The 16,036-nt window shown below is 38.6% G+C and overlaps 1 protein-coding gene across 2 annotated transcripts in view; it reads left to right on the top strand.

The window, feature by feature from the left end:
* The first annotated feature begins 10,868 nt into the window (after window positions 1-10,868).
* Window positions 10,869-16,036, top strand: part of tspan9a (tetraspanin 9a) — a 344,419-nt gene continuing 339,251 nt past the window's right edge. For both annotated transcript variants that reach the window (XM_051724603.1, XM_051724604.1), the window contains exon 1: window positions 10,869-11,055. The gene's annotated coding sequence lies outside the window, so the exon portion shown is untranslated. The remainder of the gene's footprint in view (window positions 11,056-16,036) is intronic.

Here is a 16,036-nt window from a genome sequence, read left to right on the forward strand (position 1 = left end):
GAGGACTTAAAAAGCACATTGGGAATTGGGCATTCCAAATTGGGAGAAAAAAGGAAAAAAAATTAGATATTTATCTCTTTGTTTTACATTTACTCTTTTAATGTAAATCTAAGTTGTTTTTTTTAATGAGCTGACCATCTGAACCCCCATAATTACCTCTGAAGTAGTAAAACACAGGTATTTTGTTACCACAGAGGTAAACGCATTGGCTTTTTGTATCAGCTAATGGTCTGCTTTCTAGATCACTTACACATGTAGTCATGATAAACTATTCCAATAAAGTCCGGTTTAGTTTGAGATAAGCTTGGAATGAGACTATTTTCACACCCCAGGGTCTCTGACACACTAATGTGCTCACCTAATGCAGGTGTGTGAGTGTGACCTCTGCATCATTCCCCCTTCAGAGTGATTTCACACAGACCCCATCACCTCATTCAGTCTTAAAGCTCCTGTTCATGTACAGCAGTAATGATCTACTCTGGGGCTCCTGATCCAGCCTGTTACCCATGACAAGGTCAATAGAGATTTGAGTAAAGACCCCATGAAATCAAAATTGGAGTTTTGTGGCTTTTAGTCCATGTCTATTAGATTTGAAGTCATCTGTATGCTAGTGTACTCCTGAAAGTTGACCAAAAAAATATGCATTTTAAAATGTACAGTCTCTTCTGGGAAATCTGACTAAAAGATTTGAACTCACGACTCCAGGGGTGATAGTCAGTGTCAATACTCACTGAGCTACACAGGCCCCTTGGATTGCTATGTTTTAAAGCTGCCCATAACCACTGCTCTAGGATCAGTTTGCATCCAAACTGCTCTGTGTTAAAGCATTTAACATTTGAGTGAAACGCTGTTGATTCACGTAAAAAATCAGTAAACGCGTTTAAGCAGAGGGATTATAAGACTAGTCTTCCACTGGCCACAGCATGATATTCAGGGTGAAATACTCGCTCAATTCACTGACTTATGCAGCCGAACTGCTCCGTGATACAGCTCCCCTTAATTGGGAGAATGGGATGAGAAAAGCTGACTCTGGATCAGCGGTTACGAGCAATGTACTACATGGCTTGTGCACGCAGAAAAAAATGTCTTAATTTCTTAAAATATTCTACATTTTTGTTTTATGATAAACAAGTAATGTGATTCATGAAACGTAACATTTTTATGACATTTTGGTAGCATTAAAAATGATTCCATTCAAGTTGTATCAACATGTGCATTGGACGTAGCCTGTACATGGATCAGCTCAAAACAAGCGTGCACTGAGATGACTGAAGTGAAAAATATTCATTTATTCATCCGACTTAATCCTTGAACATGTTAGACTGCATCCCCAACTGAATTTGATCCTGACTTCTGAACAACATCTCAAGTTGGCTCTGGCATTGTCGATGGGCACAGCACATGATGGCATATATGATGCAGGTTCAAGTGTTGGACTTCACTGCTTTAGGTAAGACAGTGGTTATTCTTCATTATTCATACTGGCTGCCATGTTGATGGAAAAACAAATCATGCATATTCATGTTATTGAGCCTTTATCACAAATATGACGTGAAGACCTGTTTTCTAAATATCTGTTTGTTTACTATGTTGTATTGACATGAGTGTTGTACAGTAGCTAGCATGACCTGTAATGTCTCTTGTATGCAATGCATGGCATAGCAGAAGAGAGAGTGGCGGTGAGAAAAAAGTAACGCAAAAGTAATGTAACACTTTACTTTCCATAAAAAGTAACTTTTTTTGAATTAATTCATTTACTTTTTTAAGGAGTAACACAATATTGTAACTTGTTACTTTTAAAAGTAACATTACCCAACACTTCATTATGTGTTTATTCCAGATGCTTGTGTTTTCGGGACAGTTTTCTCATGTTGTTTAATCTTGCATATTAATCTTTAATATGTTTGATGCTTGTTTGAATAGTTGTAAATAGTTTATACATTTTTCAGTATATTTGTATATACTTGTCTGTTACAGTTTGTAATTTTGCATATTATTGTTCACTAAAATGTTATTTTTGTTGACTAAAATTGTATGCCATTTTAATCAGAGTAAAATTGACAAAAATATATGAATATGACAATGAAATATTGACTAACTGTGAAGGACATTTTCTTCAAAAGACAAAAAAATGGACTAAAAAAAGCTGAAAATGAACACTGTTATCAAGCTATTTCATGGGGTTTTTAATATATCTGTTTGTTACATAGTTTGGTGATTATATTTTATAAATCTATTACCACTACAATGCCCTGCTATGATGTTTTTTTGTTTGTTTTTCACTCTCCTTTTCTGTGATCGTACACAGTTGACATACTGAACAGAACTGTAAAGGGACTTTGCGACGTGTAATCAGCAACAGCACTAAAAAAAACTCAGTGTACTGATGTTAATGTGTGACTTGAGTTTTAATCTAATGCTTTTAACAGCATGAGCGTCAAACGAACAGGCAGCCGTTGTTCACAAACAGCTCAATGTTAAAACCAGGAACATGGAGCAATCTAAGCATGTAATTTAATATGGCCAAACGGATTTAAGGAGCCATTTGACCAGGCTGAAATGAATCCCTGCGGGCGTTTGAGCGGCTGTGAAATTAACAGTTGCTGCTGCAGATTTTAGCACGTCTTAAGTAGAAAGTTTCACCAGAGAACCACAACATGATTCCTTTCCAAACACATGGCCGATGTGTGGTCAGAAGATTAGGAAACTGCTCACCAAAACTGCTAGAAGAGAGGCTATACACATGATTCATGTTCATAACAAACAGCTCTTGGATTTTGGTGATGATTACAGGTGAGATGAATGACAAGTTGTGTTTTAACATCAGGGATAATGTGGTTGTTTGTATAGAGCCACTGTAGAGAAACGTTAAGTGTTTGGATATGATTACAGATCATATAAAGACTATGTTAGATATATTACTATAAGGTGTTGTTAGTTTCCCACCAGTATTGGGTGTAATCTGATTACAAACAGTATTGATGCCGGTACTGGCTCACTTCAAGCACTGCTGTAATCTGATTACAGATACTGACTTTCAATTAAGTTAATTACTTTGTTACACATTTCTTAAAACTTATTATTTACGGGGGCCTGGGTATCTCAGCGAGTAAAGACGCTGATTATCACCCCTGGAGTCGCGAGTTCAAATGACTCCAGCCAGGTCTCCTAAGCAACCAAAATGGCCCGGTTGCTAGGGAGGGTAGAGTCACATGGGGTAACCTCCTCGTGGTCGCTATAATGTGGTTCTCGCTCTCGGTGGGGCGCGTGGTGAGTTGTGCATAAATGCCGCGGAGAACAGCGTGAAGCCTCCACACGCACTACGTCTCCGCGGTAACGCGCTCAACAAGCCATGTGATAAGATGCGCGGATTGACGGTCTCAGACGCGGAGGCAACTGAGATTTGTCCTCCACCGCCCGGATTGAGGCAAGTCACTACGCCACCACGAGCGCTTTGGGAATTGGGCATTCCAAATTGGGGAGAAAAAAAATTTATTTTTTGCATTTTATACATATGTACATTTGGACATACTGTATTAACTTGCGTGCAACAATGAACGAGGAGGAAATGCAGACATTAATTTGAATTCATTGAGTGGAAAAACAATAACAAGTGTTTTAGAGTGTAACTTAAAAGTAATTAGTAATGTGATTACTTTTTACATGAATAAATCAGTAACGTAATCCGATTAGACTTTTTTCACACGTCTTTTTGCCTGGCGTGTCTACCGTAATGGACATTATTTGGGTAAAACTCATTAAACCTGTCAAGAACATGTCCAAGTCATAAGTCACCCCAAAATGAAAAGAATAAAATATATAAAAAAAGCTTGTTTTTAGGATGAAGGTTTTGTTTTCCATGACATGACATGAAGCACATTTAAGTCCCCAATTCTCATCACTGTCATGTGTAAAAATAATGTTATATAAATTAAATGGTGAAGTATTTGAACATCAAGGTACTAGTATTTGTTGTAGTACCTTTCATTTATGTTGACTGTAATAATAAACAAAAAAAATCATTGTATCATAGTATTTGTATTAATTGTCATAAAACAATGTTACAATGCAAAAAATCTAAAAGTTTCCAAAAATAGGCATCGTTTTCTTTGGGAGTGGCCTGGACATGTACAAGACTCATTTTCCCATTCCTGTATCTGTTATAAGTATTCCTGTAAATATTTACAGAATATAGTTTTCTGATGTTGTTGCTGTTTTTTTGTTTTTGTTTTTAAGTCAAAAATTTGTATTAGAAAGACATTTGATGACATGCAGCATTGTGTAGCTTCATGAAACTGCCTACAGTACATTCAATCGCTTTGTTGCAAGAAAAGTACACAAAAACATTCAATATATATATATATATATATAAGCCTATTTTCAAGATTTACACATTTTAATTTCATACAGTTCCATAAAATTAAGTTACATTTTTCAAGATTAATTAAATTTTGTTCATAATTTCTCAAATCAGTTTAATGGAAATTTATAAAATTGAAATGCGTAAATCTAAATAAACTGGCTAAAACATTTTTTTTAGTGCAACATGCTGCTTTCTACAGTATGCTGTATACAGGTAACTGGTTTTTACATTAAAAACAGAAAGCACAACATGTCACATGGTATAACCATCAGATCAACAGACACATTGAGTATATCTACAGAAGGAACACCATGCAATATGTAGTCGCATTAAATCGCTCTCGCACAATGACACAATGAATTAATAGTCTGAGATTTAATAAAGGCTGGAAATACACGAAGCCACTTGAAAATGCAGGCTGGTTCAATATCACATAAAGAACATTAACTTGCCAGTAGTTTCTCATGTTTGTCAGTCCAATGGTTGTTTTAAAGGCCTCATGTGCATTTTTTCCAGTCAGGTGAATAATAGGATAAGTGAATGGAGTTTATATAAGGTCTCCAGTTATATCTGCTGGCAGATGAAGAGACCGAAGACACATTTCACCTGAATCACACCATCTGAATCTAGAGGCCCAACTTCTACATCAACAAACACAACGACAGGATTCAGATCCATGTGCTGTATCTGATTAAACCAATAACACCCCATCTGATGTTAATGTGCACTGTAATAGAGGTGGAAGCATGTTATAAATTAGAATGCAAGTAGAATACTTTTAGATGTCATGGGTGCACTAAGGGTGACACCATGTTTTGGTGATGGATCCAGATATGAACCCTTTTTTTTATTTATTTTTTTTATCCCCTTTTCTCCCAATTTGGAATGCCCAATTCCCACTACTTAGTAGGTCCTCGTGGTGGCGCGGTTACTCACCTCAATCCGGGTTGCCTCCGCTTCTGAGACCGTCAATCCGTGCATCTTATCACGTGACTCATTGTGCATGACACCGCGGAGACTCACAGCATGTGGAGGCTCATGCTACTCTCCACGATCCACACACAACTCACCACACGCCCCATTGAGAGCGAGAACCACTAATCATGACCACGAGGAGGTTACCCCATGTGACTCTACCCTCCCTAGCAACCGGGTCAATTTGGTTGCTTAGGAGACCTGGCTGGAGTTGAACTCACGACTCCAGGGGTGGTAGTCAGCGTCAATACTCGCTGAGATACCCAGATATGAACTCCTAAATTATTGCACATTATTGTAAACCCAAGGCATCCACATACTGTATATACTGTATTATTGCTAACCCTTTTTTCTTGATCTTTTGAAATGTACTGTGAAATATACTGTAACTTTTAAGAACTCAAAACTTCATGCTCAGTCCAAAAAGAGCATTTATTGAAACTAATGCTGCCTTCAAGTGCACCTGGGAAGCTCTTATGTAACGAGTTTTCCCACTGGTAAATACGCCTTTGCTTGGTCATTCATGTGCTCATGACCTCTCCATATATATGACCCCTTTATAGACAGGAATGTGTTTAAAGTGTTCAAATTTGAACTGATATGAACCTAAATTAGATCAGTTTCTAACTACTGTAACTAGCAACCAGAAGACTCATGTACACATCTACTGTGTGAGGTCTCATTTACTGTTTTAACCTGCTCTTGACTAGTCATGTTAATCACTAATTACCTTTTCTAAAAGCAGTGCTGTTATTCCTCAGGGGAGCATTTGTGTCGAAATAAATTCACAGAGGTAGTATATGTTCATTATAGATGCTCATTGTTCAGCGCAGGTGTGTTTACAGTAATGACTGAAATGAAGCAGGTAATTGGACTCTGTTTTATGCCTCTTCTCCAAGTGTGAAATCCATGCATGATAATTAAATAATTAGCCCAATGTGCCTGAACAGAGATTCACTACACAGTTTGACTGATTACAACTTCGAGAATGACTGCAGTCTCAATCCAAATACTGCTGCGACTGAGAGAAGAATGTGATGAGATTCATAAAACGTAATTGAAGAAGAGACTATTGGAGCATTTAATACTTAGAATAATTCCATTTAATTTGTTCAGTGCTTTTGACAATCTAAATTGTTCCAAGGCAGCTTAACAAAGAATAGTGCCATCCAATTGCACTTTATGCCAACCTAACAGGGGAAGTGCCAACATCAGCTGTAAAGGAAGGAGAAATACTCTTAGTGCAGTGTGTTTGTGTTCTTTAAATTGCATTTCTTTACCATTTTTTCTCAAAGTGAAAAACTGACAAAGGTGAAAAAGTTTTCACATTTTCAGGAATATTATGCTAACCTACGTAACGTTCTCAAGATAAGAAAACTGGACATTTTCACGTTCCCACAACCACAATGTAACATTTGGAAAACGTTTAAAGACAATACATTTTTCTTTTCTTTTCTGGAAAGGTGTTTACAGTAATAAACTAGTTCTTGTATGTAGCACCTCAATTGTACTTTAAAATTGTACTACTAATCTATTGTACTAATTTATTTAGTATTGGAAATTGGCAGTGCAGTACTGCAGATATTGTGATTGTTGACTTTTGTATGATAAATAGTTTTGAATGTTCCTAATTTTTAAGTTGCTTTGGATAATTGTCTTCTAAATAACTAAATACATAGGCGTCATGTCTGTACCACTTTTTTGTCTTTGCCACTTTTATCCCCACTACTTTTTGAAATAGCTTTCATCAGGTGTAAGTGTCTAATGCAGAAGAAACATCTCCAGTTCTTGAACAGGTGTTTTCATTTAGTTTGTGTGGGTTATAATAAGTGGCGATCCAGTGCTAAAATGTGTTATTTTTAATGTTATGACATGTGTTCGTTGCGGCTGTTATCAGTGGTGTTGAGTGACAGCGGGTGGTGATGTACTCCTGATTTACATTCAATAACAAACAGATGCAATCTTTGTTTATTAAAATAAAAAGTTGTATTAGGACGGATTAGAACCTAGAACTCCTAGAACTAGAGCCAAAACTTTAGTCTTTCATGTTTCATGCTGTACTGACCCATATGTTTATCCACTAACTATCCAAATCCCAGTACTGCCAGTGCCACATGTATGGATCAAGTTTTCAAATGTTCGTGTGAAATATTCAGTAGAGCGCTTGAACTGGTCATTAAGTATGACTATTTATTTATTTATTTATTTATCTCCCCTTTTCTCCCCAATTTGGAATGTCCATTTCCCAATGCACTCTGAGTCCTCGTGGTGGCACAGTGCCTCCGCGTCTCAGACCGTCAATCCGTGCATCTTATCACGTGGCTTGTTGAGTGCGTTACCGCGGAGACATAGCGCATGTGGAGGCTTCACGCTATTCTCCATGGCACAAATCACCACGTGCCACACCGAGTGCAAGAACCACATTATAGTGACCACGAGGAGGTTACCCCATGTGACTCTACCCTCGCTAGCAACCGGGCCAATTTGGTTGCTTAGGAGACCTGGCTGGAGTCACTCAGCACACCCTGGATTCAAACCCACGACTCCAGGGGTGATAGTCAGCCTCAATACTCACTGAGATACCCAGACCCACCCAAGAATGACTATTTATCAAAAAATAAAAGATTATTTGACATTATCTGCATGAAACCTAATTAATATTCATGAGTTTTGCCACTTTGTGACATCACAAACTGTCCCGACAACTTTTAAAAACAAAGTGATACCTGCAACTAAAAGTTAATGTTTGCCATTGTAATCCAGTGGGATCTATCAAATTATTTATCACTGGAAAAAATTCTGAAACCTTATGTGAAATAATCGTGCATTGTGTTTTTTTTTTGTTTGTTTGTTTGTTTTTTGTAGCCTTAACAATCGGATGACCTATTTTGTTAAAGTTTAATAGACTTCTTTCACTTTGTCGAGTGTTTTCCATTAAACTGACTTCAGATGTTTATATCAACTATAAAAACAAACTCTAAAAAATCTAATTAATATAATGATGAAATTGAAAACAGCTGGAAAATATGATTCTGTATTATTACTTTTTAAATGTGATTTAAAAGCATACACTGTTATGATTTCTCCTTAATTCTAAATCACCATAGTTACCAAAGTTTCCTCCATGATTTCACTGTGATCTTGTATTGTTGCACATGATCTACACAAATTCTCAAGACTTCTGCATATGTTTAACATTCCCATGTGAGTATGCCATCTGCTTGTTTGTTGTTTGTTCACACCAAAGAGTTTGAATGCCATTTAAGTAGTTTTAAATGCAGTTTCTGAATGTGTTGTTAAAGGGGCGGAAACAGCACTAAAATCAAATCACTTCACCAGAAGCTTGACATTTCTAACGACTGTATTTCAGAAACTTCCACCAAACATCCATGATTGTTCACCACTGACGAGAGCTGGCTGAGCATTAACATGGATCATTATGACAGTCTACTGCCAGTGCTCCTTTACATTGACATTTATAAAGAAAACTAACAAGGGTTGATTACATTTGGAAAAAACAGAGAGTCAAAAGATTCTAATGAAATATGTGATTTAAGCAAATATATATGAAATGCATTACAGTGCAGCAATAAATGTCTTGCTGATCTCGTATTTCTGCTGATTGAGTAAAGGATTTAAGGAATCCCTATGCTGGGACAAACTTGCTTTCAAGAGCAAATTATTGTCAAGTCAAGTCATTTTTATTTGTATAGCGCTTTTCACAACACACATCATTTCAAAGCAGCTTTACAGAAAATCATGCTTTAACAGAAAGTGAAGCAGCAAAATAGTAATGTCTTCGAGACATAATAGTGCGGTTAAATAAAGACATGACTGTAAATTGTGCCTTAAAATAAATAATAAAATAATTTCCGATGAAGTCCATCTTAAGTCCAAGTTTCAGATAGTGTCCAGTGAAGTTTCCCATGTCTGACGGGCATAGAGTATATTGGAAGAATAGATGCAAATTTGGGGGATGATGTAAACACAATTTGTAATGATAATGCTGAATTCTGGGTCAAAAGAACATTAGGATGATCAATGTACACAAGCTACTGAACATCAGAGAATGCCTGACTACTTTTGTTATTAATAAAATCAACTGAGCATTTTTTTTTTCTTTTTATCTGGATGGAATGAAGGGGACATGAGGAGACATAACACTGAATTCATGTGATAAAATATGGCTTAACCCTTTTCAATCCTGTTTCAGTGGCATACACAAATTTAAAGGCTTATAACTCGACAAAAAGTCGAGGGTCAAGTGTTTGGTATCACTGTAAAGAAAACTTTTCGCATTTTATAATGATATAGGTTATTAAACATTCTGAGACTCTCAGCCTAAGAAACTGCTGAAAAAAAAAACTTTTTTCATATTTTTCTGATTTGACATTATATATCTCTGGGTGTAAATAAGGTGGCTCCGAAAAACTGCTTTTGTTTTGTTCCCAATCATGTCATCTGTAACTGAGAAAAGTGTGTTGTTACGACAAAGCATTCAAAAGTTATAGCATTACAAAAATCATTTATCATAGTGTCCAAAAACATCTCCAAACAAATAAAACATAATAATTGTACATAAGAACTAATTACACATGCAAACACAACAATGACTAAAGGTTTGTATAGCACGCAGGCATGATTTTAGTAATGAGATTTCACAGAATGAGTTTCATTCTGTGTCATTTGAGTCATCATTGAGTCTGTGTCATGTATTTGGCGCCATCTCCTGGTGGTCATATGTAACATTGTACTTCATGTGGATTATCTAATGATCTATGCACCTGATTATCTTGTGTGTGGACTCGTTTGAAAGATAATCACCTCCTCTAAGTAATGATATGTGATATTTTATGTTTCATTTATTTTTTGTGACGTTATAAGTGAAAACGCAGCATATCAGCAACACCAACATAATTGTTAAAGACGTATACTCAGCTATTACTCGCTATATGTTTATCTGTGAGTAAAACAAATAAGCTAGTTGTATTTTACTCTTTGAGAGCAACATATGACATGACAATTTGATAATTTTGATGTTTTTACTGATTGCAATAATATTTACAGTGCAATTTTTATGGAACACTTCTGATATGTCTACAAATTTAAAAGCACTTGTTCAGTTTTGGTCATAATATCTACATGCATTGGAAAGCACAGCTTCTAAGCTATCAAACAACACCTATTATGTGCTGGTCAAGACTGTAGTTATTAATATTTTGACGATAGTTTTTTCTTCTTGTGGGCAAGGATGAACTTCTCTTAGTATTGACAGAGCTTTAACCTGCATGGCCACAAATCATATCTGAATGCATCTATTCATACACTTCAAACGACTTGCAAGAAAGTGCATTTGTGTTACAGCTTTAAGCATGCACAATAAACATAGAAAGAGGAGTGGTTGCAGTAATTGAACAGATTGTAGTCTATTACAGGTCATTCCCCCTAAAACAGCAGCAGTCCCGCCTGCAGGAGTCAGTAAAGCCTCTTCCAGTCAGAGCAGTTCCTCTTCCACTGGAATCAAATCAAGAGTCCCAGAATCACTCCAGAAGAACAGAAGGGATCAGAAGCACGAGAGAATCCGACTTTTGCCAGAATCACATTCATGATTTATGAAAGTCAGTTCGGAGAGTTTGTGTGAAAGCGTTCAGTTGGAATACACCGTTAAAGAAGAGTTTGACGAACTCTGAACTTTGTTTTGTTTTGGCCTCGGACAGGTAAGAGAATATTCATTTTCATGTGTAAAATCTGCCATGATGAATGACTTTATTATCACCGGATGAGTCGAAGTTGTTAGAGAAATGTGCGGCTGTTTATAACAGAAACTTGTTGACTTTTAGACAAGTTTGTCTTCTGTTGATTCACTGTAGACAGATAATAGATGAGTTTTTGTCACTGATGTGTGAATGAACAATAACAGTGTTTAGCCTTCCATAAATCCCACTTTAGAATGATGTTTATGAAGGAACATCTTCTAGACTCAACTATTGCAAATTAAAAACAGTAACACTTTACATTAAGTTTCATTAAATACTTTGAAATGACAACTTGATTCAGGTTTTAAATGTGCAACTATTGATCTGTTGAGTATTATTAGTTTTGTGAATGACATATTCATTAAAGTTGTGTTAAAGTGTTTCCAAAATGAAAATCATACAGTATTGTGGTGTACATATGATGAAAAGTAGGTGTAAATAGAGCTGTAAGAGGTTGAAATGTTTGCTGGATGTGAGTAAGTAATGCTGGAGCTCAGACACAGAGATATTTCAGGAATCAAAGCTTCAATTCAGAGAGACACAACAGCTGAGAAGAGATCAAATGAACTAAAGTGGCAACAATATCTACTTCAGGCCCTGGAGAAGAGTCCCATGCTTTCAGGTGTCACATGCGCTGTCAAAACAAGAATTATAATGCACATGAGGACATAAAAATGATTTGCCAGTGTTGAAATGTTAAAGGAATAGTTCATCTCAAAAGGACAATTTCTCATCAGTGAGTGTGTTTACATGCACACCAATACGCTGATAACCCCCAAAAATCAGCCTAGAAAAAATAGCTAAATAAACGTGTTTACATGAGACTTGAAATAATCAAGATATTCTCTGCTTTTGACATCAAACAGTGAAGAGGCATGCGAACAACACGTGCACACATTAGATAAGCCGGTAAGATTGATCGGTGTTTACATGTTTAATGAGCAAAAATCTACCCGTGTTGATTGGTTTACCTTAAACCGATAAAGGAACACCGGTTAACACGTTTACATGACCACACACACGTTGTCAGCTTTTTAGCATAATCCGTGTAGAAGCGTGCATGTAAACACACTTACTGTATTTACTCACCGTTATGTTATTGAAAACACTTATGATTTTCTTTTTTCCGTGGAACACAAAAGGGGCATTTTTGTGGTCTGTACTAGTGGTTGACTGATATATCGCAGAGGGCAATAAATCGGTCGATATTCTGACTTTTTTAATTATCGACCAATAGGGGGGCCTGGGTAGCTCAGTGAGTATTAACGATGGAGTCAGGAGTTCAAATCCAGGGCGTGCTGAGTGACAGAAGCAAGGTCTCCTATGCGACCAAATTGGCCCGGTTGCTAGGGAGGGTAGAGTCACATGGGGTAACCTCCTCGTGGTCGCTATAATGTGGTTCTCGCTATCGGTGGGGCACGTGGTGAGTTGTGCGTGGAATAGTGTGAAGCCTCCACACACGCTGTGTCTCCGCGGTAACGCACTCGACAAGTCACGTGATAAGATGTGCGGATTGACGGTCTCGGACGCGGAGGCAACTGAGATTCGTCCTCCGCCACCCGGATTGAAGCGAGTCACTATGCCACCACGAGGTCTTGGAGCACATTGGGAATTGGGCATTCCATTATTGGGGAGAAAAAAAATGAAAGAAAAAAAAATTATCGATAAATTTTCCCGTTTGGCCGATTACTTTCTTGAGGGTGCCGAAAATCGCTTTCTTGCATGTGAAGTGACTGAGACATGTAAACGACCAGTCACGGTTCGTTTTGTTGTTACGTGCCATCGTGTTACTACAATAATAGACCGTGCAACACAGTGTAATTTAAATGGTCCACATATCAGAGCGGACACGTTCGAACTCATAATGTTAAAGTGCTCGTCTGATTCATTCTTCCTCTCTCTCCTCAATAGTTCCCTGTGACTGTTAACTGTCTTGTCTAATGATAAAAATGCAAATATCAATAAAACTAATATCATATACCATCTGCAAATATGCAAATATCTCGTTTAAAAAGATTCACAAACCTCACGGAAATCCAGCGTTTTCTTCCCGTCAAGCATTCATCTAATATCTTCCAGAATCAAAAACTTCAGGATCAAAAGTTCCTCTGATTCACAAATCATGACGGTCAGTCCGTGACAATGCAAGCAGGCGATGCAGGCCGTTTAAACTGTCAGGAGATTGAGGTTCACGCTGGATCCACATGAGAGCAACTTCAAGGCTGCATCTGAAATCAGGAAAATGCTGCCTCCGGAGGCTGTATACGGAGGTACGATGAAAATAAGGTGCTTTTCAAACTGTTCGGAGATCAGTTTCCTTAAGAGTTCAATTCATTCAAAACAGCTGTTAGTTAAGCCATTAACTGATTAGGCAGCAAGTCAGCTGCCTACGTTTTCAGATGCAGCCCAAAGTAAAAATGCTTTACGTGTGCTATGAGTAAATGTCATATTCACTATCACTGTATATACAGTTGGTTTGATTCAGTATTTTTTGATTAAATGTGATTGCTAATGCACACATGCCATCCATAGATGTTGGACTACTGTATGTACTGTTATTTCCTTCTTCCTAATATATTAATAATTTCTTCATGTGCAAATAAATTACTAAAATTTGATGACTAAACAGAAATCTGAAGAAACTGCGATCTACTATTTAAAATACAATATTATGTTTTAGTTTTGTGTGAAATTGAGTAAATATAGTGCTAAAGAGTGTATATATATTTTGCAATCTTATATTTGTTATTTACTGTATTAAAAAGTGTGATATATCGGCATTGTTTCGGCATATCGGCCACCCTGCTCTCTGGATATCGGCATCAGCCATTAAAAAACGAGTCTTTACAAATGATGTGCTATATTTCAAGTCTTCTAAAGCCATATGATAGCTTTATGTGAGGAACAGACCAAAGTGTAAGTTGTGAATTGCAGACTCTGAACAATGAAAAGCTATCGTATGACTTCAGAAGACTTGAAATACGTCGAACGAGTCGTATGGAGCACTTTGTATTACTTTTATGGTGTTTCAAAATATCCTCTGAAATTCACCTTTTGTGTTTCACAGAAGAAGTAATGACAGGAGGGAATGCAAATAGGGCAGAATTTCCATTATTGGCTGAACTACTCCTTTAAATGTGTAGAATTTCTCAGTTGGTATAGTCCATCTTCACACATGATTGCCCCATGTTTTAAGGAATGTTGAGGTTATCTGATGCCCCTTCATGCGCTGAGATGTGCTGCATCCACAGCGGGGCATTTTGGTCCTTGCGTAAACAGCCTCCCCACAAGATCAGCATTAATCCCTTTGACACTGACCCCCACATTCCCATTCTGCATCCTGTCTGGAGCAGGAACACTGTTATTCAAGGCCTTCTGCCGGGGACACATGTGCCAATATCATCTATGCTGTAGCGAGGGCACGTGTCTGAGTTTGTTTAGTTCGTGAGTCCCAACCCCCATCAGCTTCATCTTCCTCTCTCTTTTAAAGAGTTTGTGATTAAACTCACCACACCAAGTATTGAATTCATGTCTAATCAAACCCTTCAGCTGGATCTCATTGTTTTTCAACTTTTATTGGAGGCCTTTTCCCTTTGGGGGATTATAGAGCCAGTATAACACGCATCAAAGCTTTCCAGCACAAATGCTCTGTGGTGTGCCCATCACGGTGCCCCAATCGAATGCTGTCTTGGTGCGTGATTTGTTTTGACATTTTGAGTAAATGGATTTAAACAGCTGCACATCTCCTTATGTTGTTCACTTAATCTCTGCTTCTAACTCATTGTGCTTAATTGAGCATGATGACAAGTTAAAGGTGCACTCAGTAACATTGGTAACACTTATTGGTACACATTTGGTAATACATCTTTAAGATCAAAAGTTGTATTTGTTAACATTAGTTTAACAAGGTAAATGGAAAGGAGGAGGCGAGAACTGGCCTGACGATATAAATAATATTTTAATAATAAACTGAACCAAAAAGACAAACACACACTCAGGTGTCGGACAGCTGTCCGTGACTCTTTTATCCTTATCCCTCTCGGGCTTCATCAGCCTAATTAGGGGTCGGGTGTGCGGAATCACGACCCGGCCCCGCCCCGCCCTCTACCCTGCCACATTCTTCCCTCGTTCTCTCAGGCTGGGGAGCCCCCGGCATGACGTACATCCCCACCCCCCCCTTTCCCTGGGGAGAGGCGTGCCCTTCCGGCCCCGTCTGCCGGCAGGTCATCCCCGCCTTCCTGGAACTGGGAGGGGACAAGGGGAGGGAAAACAACAACAACAAAAAACACAGTACATACACACCATAACGGTGATGATACCAACTTAAAATATAATAAAAATAATATTTAAAAAGAGAGGGAAAGGCCATCGTGGATTGGCAGCGGGAGAGAGAGTGGAGAGAGAGAAAAAAAAAAGATTTACCCGCCGGTTCTCTGATACTCTGTAGGCTGGTCCTCGGCCACTCCTCCACCCTCTGGTGGATGACAGCCGCGCCTCCCCGTGTGGATCGGAGGCAGTCCTCTGGCCCCTGGCGGATGGAACGCCTGCCTTTGGTGGATGGTAGGGGTCTCCCCCCGCCCCTGGCAGCAGTCCTTCCGCTCCAAGCGGTCGGCCTCGAGCCCTTCCCTGCTCACGGTCAGTGGTCTCAGACCCCGCCGCGTTTCAGAGGCTGGTAGGGGTCTCCTCCGATCCCTGGCAGCGGCCCTGACCGCTCCAGGCGGTCGGTGAGGAGCCCCTCCTCCCCTCGCAGTCGGCGGCCGTTCCTCTGTTCTCAGGCGGCTGGGCTCTTTCCTCCCCCGGCGGATGGCCGCGGCTGCTCCGTTGGGGTGGATGGTAGGTGCGAGGAATCTACTACGGCGCATCCCTCCTCCTTCCCGGGTGGCGGCACCAGTGTAAAAAGGTAAATGGAAAGGAGGAGGCGAAAACTGGCCTGACGATATAA

The sequence above is a fragment of the Myxocyprinus asiaticus genome, chromosome 18, assembly GCF_019703515.2.
Source record: "Myxocyprinus asiaticus isolate MX2 ecotype Aquarium Trade chromosome 18, UBuf_Myxa_2, whole genome shotgun sequence".
In the NCBI taxonomy this organism is placed as follows: domain Eukaryota; kingdom Metazoa; phylum Chordata; class Actinopteri; order Cypriniformes; family Catostomidae; genus Myxocyprinus; species Myxocyprinus asiaticus.